This window comes from Pongo pygmaeus, chromosome 20, assembly GCF_028885625.2.
Source record: "Pongo pygmaeus isolate AG05252 chromosome 20, NHGRI_mPonPyg2-v2.0_pri, whole genome shotgun sequence".
Classification (NCBI taxonomy): domain Eukaryota; kingdom Metazoa; phylum Chordata; class Mammalia; order Primates; family Hominidae; genus Pongo; species Pongo pygmaeus.
This window is the reverse complement of record NC_072393.2, coordinates 62,993,056-63,001,499: the sequence shown is the minus strand read 5'-3', so window position 1 is coordinate 63,001,499 and position 8,444 is coordinate 62,993,056. Positions and strand designations below refer to the sequence as shown.

At 48.5% G+C, this 8,444-nt stretch overlaps 1 protein-coding gene across 14 annotated transcripts in view; it reads left to right on the top strand.

The window, feature by feature from the left end:
* Positions 1–5,010: 5,010 nt before the first annotated feature.
* Positions 5,011–8,444, top strand: part of ZNF667 (zinc finger protein 667) — a 38,841-nt gene continuing 35,407 nt past the window's right edge. For 4 of the 14 annotated variants that reach the window (XM_063658525.1, XM_054462155.2, XM_054462153.2 and 1 more), the window contains exon 1: positions 5,688–5,896. The gene's annotated coding sequence lies outside the window, so the exon portion shown is untranslated. The other 10 variants (XM_054462158.2, XM_063658521.1, XM_063658524.1 and 7 more) reach the window with 6 other exon arrangements.

Sequence of the window (8,444 nt, the reverse complement as noted above, 5' to 3'; positions counted from 1 at the left end):
TGCAGTGAGCCGAGATGGCACAACTGCACTCCAGCCTGGAGACAGAGCAAGACTCCGTCTCAAAAAAAAGAAAAAAAAGAGGAGTTTCATGCTATTTAATGTGTTTTGTATCATATGATTCAAATTATAACCCAGGGAGAACATGAATTTACACTTATAGGCCCAGGGACACTCCACATTAGAACTTTCCTTTAGACCTATTAAAACTACGCATCAGAGGCCTCTGACACTGACTGGGAGAGACATGCCCTACATAGACGTACAGATGTTATGATGATGGCAGAAACCCAATTGTGTTGAAAAGTAAGCATCGGCCAGGTATGGTGGCTCACACCTATAATCCCAGCACTTTGGGAGGCCAAGGCAGGTGGATCATTTGAGGTCAGGAGTTTGAGACCAGCCTGACCAAAATGGTGAAACCCCTCGTCTCTACTAAAAACACAAAATTAGCTGGGCGTTGTGGTGCATGCCTGTAATCACAGCTACTCGGGAGGCTGAGGCAGGAGAATCGCTTGGACCTGGGAGGCGGAGGTTCCAGTGAGCCGAGATCGTGCCATTGCACTCCAGCATGGGTAACAAGGGCAAAACTCCATTTCAAAAAGAAAAAAAAAAAGGAGGCATCAAATCCATATTCCCTCTGAATTGTAAGCAATGATTTATAATTCAGCTGCTTCCCACATGGGCAACTCAACATCTAGTATTTCACAGTGGGTGCAGCAGAGATGCATTTAACTAATGAAGAACTGGATATTCTCTAGGGTAACACCAAGGAGATTATCTAGTATATGACACTGTAGCCTACAACCAGGTTTTCTAATATTCTCATGTTACTGAATCACATTTTAACTGCTCCTAAAGTGCTGACAGAAAAATAGTACACACTTACATTCCACTGTTAGCTCACCTTACCCTTGAAATCGAAGAATGACTTGGGGAAGAAGTGAGTGGGGAGAAGGAGGTGTAGAAGCGTGGCCATTCTGACTCTCTATACATTCTTGCACAGACTTAGTTCTATCCTTGGCAAACTATTTAATATTCCAAATGGCAACAGATGGGACCCAGCTGGAATCTCTCTTGGAGTAGATCAGACTAAGGATCTTCATCATTCAACTGATTCCTGAATAGGGAAGAAGAATGTCATCTACTTCAATTTGACTTCTGACCCCACCACTGTATCTTTAAAAAAAGATAGCTCTATTGAGATATAGTCATAAACTACATAATTCACCCATATAAAGTGTAAAAATCAGTAACTTTTAGTATATTCATAGACACGTGTAACCACCACCACAGTCAATTTTAGACATTTTTATCACGTCAAAAAGAAACTCCATAACCTTTAGCTATCCCCTTCCTCACCTCCCATTCCTCCAAAACAAAGCAGATAGTAATCTACTTTCTGTATCTATGGGCCTGCTTATTCTAGAGATATGTTTTTATTTTCTATATTTTATTATGTTCCAACATATTGGGGTAGGGGAGCTAGTAGTTGGCTGGGGAGAGCCCCTCCTGTGGCTAGCTAATTCTTAAAGGCAGTAAACAATTTGCCCATAAACATAGCCTTTATATGCAACCAACCAATCCAAAGCACATATCCCCAATTACCATCTTCATCTAACGCTCATACACCAACCGTTATTTCCCCTGCCCTAAACCAACCTGAGGACCAGACAACTAGAGACTACCCCCATAGCCCAGAACCTGAGGACATTATTCAAACTAGACAATCCTAAATTGCTTCCCCTGCCTCACTTTGCCTTTCCTAGAGGAAACATGATAAAGGCTCTGGGTCTAGGCTTTTTCCCTTCTGCCTTGGCACTCCTTCTGCCTCCTGACCAAATCTTGATACATCCCCACGTGGCTCTGTATGGTTGGCATGCTCCCTTCTGCTGGGAAATGGAAGTAATAAACTCTTCCTGCAAAGGCAGTTGTCTCCATGTCTGTCACCTCACCATACCTGATTTTAAAAATCCAGGGTACGTTTTAAAATGCCTCTCCTCACATGGAAACTGTCTTAGCCAAAAATAAACCAAAAAAACATAAACTTAACGTTTGATGCTACATAAAATAGGATTATGTTTTAGCAACACTAGATTAAGAAGACATAAAATGGAGACATTTCAAAAAGCTTTTCTCATGTGTTACAAACTGTGTCCCTGCAAATTCTTATGCTGAAGGCCTAACACCCTGCACCTCAGAATGCGACCTTATTTGGTTGTTGCAGATATAATTAGTTACATCAAAATGAGGTCATTAGGGTACTAATCTAATTGGTATCCTTATAAAAAGGGGAAACTTCCAAAATAGTTCGTGTACCCCATAAATATATATACCTACTATGTATCCACAAAAATTAAGAAAATTATAAAAATTAAATGGAAAAATTTTAAAGGTGAAATTTGCACACAGACACATGCATGGGGAAAATGATATGAAGAGACCACAGATTTCTGCTATTTAAGCCACCCAATCTGTGGTACTTTATTATAGCAGTTGTAGCAAACCCATACATCATAGGGGAAAAAACTTACCAAGTTTGAGTCATATTCTACAGCCAAAAAAAGGAAAAAGCTTTGTGTAACTAACCTTATCTTGTTAGAATTTGCAATTACAACTAAAAAAGTTCATTTTCAAGTGTATCATTTTTTGTTAGGTGTGTTTTTAAAAGCATATGAATTTATGTATTTATTTTATTATACTTTAAGTTCTGGGTTACATGTGCACAATGTACAGTTTTGTTACACAGGTATACACGTGCCATGGTGGTTTGCTGCACCCATCAACCCGTCACCTACATTATGTATCCCAGCACTTTGGGAGGCCGAGGCGGGCAGATCACGAGGTCAGGAGATCGAGACCACCATGGCTAACACGGTAAAACCCCGTCTCTACTAAAAGTACAAAAAAATTAGTCGGGTGTGGTGATGGGCACTTGTAGTCCCAGCTACTCGGGAGGCTGAGGCAGGAGAATGGCCTGAACCCAGGAGGCGGAGCTTCCAGTGAGCCGAGATCGCGCCACTGCACTCTAGCCTGGGCCACAGAGCGAGACTCTGTCTAAAAAAAAAAAAAAAAAAAAAAAAAAAGATTCCAGATACTCTGGAGCTGTGATAGGGTCAGGTATTTAATTTATACCTGTAATTCCCATGGGTTCCTGGGGCAGGGGGAGGGGGTGGGGAGTCTTGAGGTGAGAGTGAGGGAAGGTCTGACCAAATCCAAGAGCAGGACTAGATTCTGGACATGGGCTCTGGGACAAACTGTCTTAGAAAGCTCATGGGTGTCTTGGGACAAACTGTCTTAGAAAGCTCACGGGTGTCTTAGAAAGCTCATGGGTGTCGGAGAATGGGCACAACAGAGCTTGATCAGGAGCCAAGACATCTGACCCACATACTCTGGTTTCTCTGAACTAGGACAGTCTGAGGCATAAAGCTTTTTCCTCAGTCCAGGGCTTCCCAGATTTTCGCACTAACGTGCCCCTAAAACAGCAGAAAGGATGACATACTTTCTTGGGAGGTGGTTTAAAGAAAACAAAGAAACTGCCAAGTGACAGATTTATCCTAAGGTTTCTTGGATCTCTTGACCACACCCCTTATTCTAGTATTAACAGGTATTTAGAACAATCTCCAGCCTAGAAAGAAACTTGCTCCAAGAACAACTCAGAGAACGGCTTACAGGATTAAAGAAAACCTTAAATGGAAAAATTCACTTTTGACCAGGAACAACAATCAGTAAGTGCTAGCTGCTAGTCACAGAGGTAATGGTAAAAGTCCTAATAGCAGTGTCTGTTAGCTTTTATTTTTATTATTACTACTACCTAATCACAGAAATGGGAAACCCAAAACTAGTTCCTCACACATTCTCCCTACTACCTAGTCCCCAAAACTTGCTCAGAGTCACCGGGGAAGAAAGAAATCACAGGCCCTGGGTTCCCCTCGCACATATACCCACCTATACAACTACAAAAACTGGGTCTCAACACACAGGCGGGTACACACACACACAGTCAAAAACACTGGCTTTCCTTGGCCGGGCGCGGTGGCTCACGCCCTTAATCCCAGCACTTTGGGAGGCCGAGAAGGGCGGATCACGGGGTCAAGAGATCGAGACCATCCTGGCCGACATGGTGAAACCCCGTCTCTACTAAAAATACAAAAAAATTAGCTGGACGTGGTGGCGAGCGCCTGTAGTCCCAGCTACTAGGGAAGGATGAGGCAGAAGAATGGCTTGAACCTGGGAGGCGGAGGCTGCAGTGAGCCGAGATCGCGCCACTGCACTCCAGCCTGGGCGACAGAGCGAGACTCCGTCCCAAATAAATAAATAAATAAATCACTGACTTCCCACACACAAACAACACTCACCCACAAAAACTGGCTAGGGCTCGAAACCTTAGTCGGATAGTATTTTAGGCTTTATGGGCCACAAGATCTCTGCTGCAAGTACTGAACCCTGCCATTGTGCAAAAGCATCCATAGAATAGACGTAAATATCCACAAGTATACATATTCAAAATCAGCGGTTCCCCACAGAGATGTACACACTGCAAAAACTGGGCTCTAGAGTCAATAGTAAATAGTTCAGGCTTTGTGGGGCCACACAGTACTTGTTGCCACCTACTCAACTCTGCCCTTCCGCAAAAGTGGATGCATAAGCTAAACAAATGTCCAGAACATACACACATATTCAAAATCAGTGCCCCCCGCCACGTACAAAACCACAAAATTCGGCTCAGAGACACACGTATAAGAAAACACAAAGGTTCGTCCTCACACATGTTCAGGGTAACACAATGTGGGTCTCACCTACACAAACGCGCGATCAAAACCCGGGACCCGCAAGCCCAGATGACTGGGACGAGGCCATACTTCACGTCTTCTCTCACACACTCACAATTACGCAACGGTCACCTCAAACGACTTTATAGCGGACATCCCCGGACCTTCCGCTGCCCGCTCCTCCTCGTCCCTTCTCACCGCCGCGGTCAGCCTCATCGACCCCGTCTCAATCCCGACACAGTCAGTCTCATTGCCAGCCCGCCGGCTGCGCAGGCGCAACACCGCATGAAACAGCCCCAGGGCGCGCAGGGGCCTTTGGGAAATGTAGTCCGGCCGCCACGCAAAGGACCGTGGGCCTCTTCGCAAAACGTGCAGGTGAGTCCCCACTGTTGGCCTAAAGAAACATCCCTCCACTGCTCTCCCGGGTCAGTTCATCTCCGACCCGGACAGAGCAGAACCAGCGCAGCCCAAGCCTTCTTCACCTCACGTTCTGGGTGGGACCTTCCACAGCCTCGCTGCACCTCGGGGGCTTCTGGATATTGCAGGATGACTGCGTAGTGCGCACGCGCGGGGGGCGGGCGTCCGCGTTCGCGGGTGAGGCCGGCTCCAAACCTCGTGAATGTGGGGGCGGCTGGGGGCAATAAGCCCTCACACGGGAACGCGTGATTGTGGGAGCGGGGAAGGCGGCGAATTGGGGAGGTTGGGTTTGGTTAAAGAGCTCGAGGAAACGCCTCAGTGTCCACACGTAATCTGAGAAGATGAAAAGCAGGGCCGGGCGCCCGTCGCCTAGGAGCCGGGTGCGCATGCCAGCCCCTCGGGTGTGCGCAGGCGCGAGACCTCGCGCGTCTGCCCCCAGTACTGCACCGCTAATGCGAACGCGCTTGTGCGTGTGGCGCTGAGGGGGCGGAGCCTCAGGCCGGGGCTGGTGGTACTATACCCGAGAGGCGGGTGAGCGCGTGCCGCGTGGCCTTGTTTGGGGGCGGGGCCACGCGCCCGCCTGCGTGGTGCGTGTGTGAAGGGGGGTGCAGCGCGCGGTCTCGGGGTCCCGGAGGAGAGTGCGCAGGCGTTGAGTCCCTGCGCGGCTGTCACGGTGGTCGCTGCCGGGGTCGGAACCCGGGAAGACCGAGGTGAGGGGGCTGGCCAGAGTGTGGGTGTGTCTCTTTGAGGGCGTGGGCGGCGCGCCCGCCACTGCGTGGACGTTCCTGCCCGCCACTGCGTGGACGTTCCTGCCCAGGCGCGCGTGGGTTTGCGCGTCCACGATGGCGTGGGCGTCTGCGCGGGTGCTTGCGTGGGCGGTGGGCTCGCGCCTGCGTGGGTTCTCGGCCCGCGACGGCTTGGGGTTTGCGCCCTTTCGCCTCTGTGGCTCTTGGGGCTTGTGCGCCCGAGTGTGAAGTGGGCGCCGCGTGTGAGGCGAGCCGTGTGTGCCTGTGTGTGAGGGAGCTATGTCGGGACCGCGGCTGTGTATCGCTGCGTGACCCACGCGAAGGAAACAATGGAGCCAGTGGGAAGCGGGGAGTGGGTGTGTGACGCTGGCTGTGAAGATTTGTGTTGCTGGAGTGTGTGCGTGTGTCAGTGTCAGGCTGATGTGGGCGTTTATTGTAGCCTTGGGTTACTGTGTGACTTGCCTGGGCGTCTGTCTGCCGCTTAGCGTCAGTGGCTTTGCGGTTATGAGTGTGTGACTGCCATTCTGGTGTATAATCTCACTGTAACCATGGAAATGGAGGCCCACAGGGGAAGAATTCTGAGCGGCTCTAAGGTGTGATGGGCTGCCCTGGAAATCTGTGGAACTGTTTAATTGTGCATGAGTTTCCTCCTTGGTAAAATAGCATATTAATAGCACCTGCCTGGGTGTTATTGGGAAGATTAAACGGGATGATGTAGCTCAAACACCCTGCACAGAGCTTGTCACATACTAATCACCGTGTTTAGGTCTTGGTTATGGTGCTGGTGGTCGTTTTTCTTTGACCCTATACAGAGGCAGAGGTAGTAGTGAATACTGGAGGAGTTTGCATCTCTGAACTTGGGACTGGGCGATCTTTGTCCACATAACAGGGCATCTGACCATCTCCAGTTGAGCAGTGGTGCGCTGCCCCCGCCAACCACCTGCGTCGTCCGTTTTCTGCATGTGTGCATTTGAGTGGAGGACAGAGCCCTCCACTGACGCTAAGTATGGTTGTGTCCCCTTCCTACCAGGGTAGCTTGGAAAATTAAGAGCATGGACTGTGGCGCCCCGCTGTCTGGTGTTGACTCCTGCTTTCACCAGTGGCTAGCTTGTGTGACTGGGAGAGCTTACTTAAGTCTACCACTCCTCGGTTCACCTGTAAAACAGTAGTAATAACAGAACCAACCTCAGGCTTATGGTGAGCATAAGTAGAACTTGGCACAAGGAAGTGCCACATAAATGGTCACCGTTTTATTATTAGCATAATAACCGCAGGCGTCCCACACCTGGAAAATAAAATCCAGAGGTAGAAATGCAAAAGGATGAGCCCCAGAGTAAAGGTTTCAGGTCCAGAGGTAAAATAACTTGGACGTCCAGATCAGGGCTTAGGTTCAGAATTGTGTAGGCAGGGTCCTGGGAGGGCAGCATTAGGGTAGAGGAGGTGGGGTCAGGAACAAAGGATCTTCCTGATGGAGATGTCCCTAGGGAGCCCATGGGGTCAAGAACAGAACTTTGAAGTGTCAGGGACTAAGGGATGTTTCCATATAACACATGGGTCTGGAAATGTTTCTGTCCAGACCAGTGTTTCACAGCCTTGGCACTATGACATTTGGGGCCAGATAGTTTTTTGTTGGGAGGTGGAAGGGGGTGCTATTCTATGTATTATAGGATGTTGTGCAGCAGCCCTGGGCTCTATTTACCAGGCCAGTAGCACACCGCACCTCCCTCCGGGTTGTGACAAGCAAAAAAAAAATGTCTCCAGACACTGTCAGATGTCCCCTGCATGGGCAAAATCACTCTGATTGAGAGGACCGTGATGCAAACGCATGGACAGACCCAAGGCATGATGATAGGGAAAAGAGTAAGGGAGCTGGGGAGGTGGGGAGCGAAGAGATGATAAAGAGATAGTATTCTGAGATGAGAAGAAAGGGCCTGCAGCCCGGGTAAGCTCCGAGATGCATTCATTCATTCAGCCAGTGAGTGCCTCCCGTGGATTGGGCACTGTGCTAGTCTCTCAACAAAACAGGCAAGGTTTTTACTCAGCTGGAACTTGCATTTAGTAGGAGAGACAAAAATAATGTCTATAATAGGTGCTGATGGGTATTTTGAAAAGTAAAGCAGGGTAAAGGGATTACAGGGTGTTGGCAGGTGTTCTTTTCAGAGTCAACATCCAGGTCTCCCATGGGCATCTTGGTCAACTCCAGAGCCAGGAATGGCCACCAGCAGTGACCCTTTGGAATTCCTTGATTAGGGAATCTTAAGAGTTTGACTTTGATCTTACCAAAGACTTTTCTCTTCACTGAGGTCTTGACTTCAACAGAAACAGGTCAGATCTCTAGCCCTGTTCTTGAGATTCTGAGACTCGAACGTTATTCTAAACAATGGCTTCATGTTACTCTCACCTTGGAATGCTTTATTTAAAAAAAAAAAAGGGGGCGGGGGCGGGTCAGACTCAATCCCCAGAGATTCTGATTTAATTGGTCTGGCATAGTGAACTGCCATCAGCTTCGACT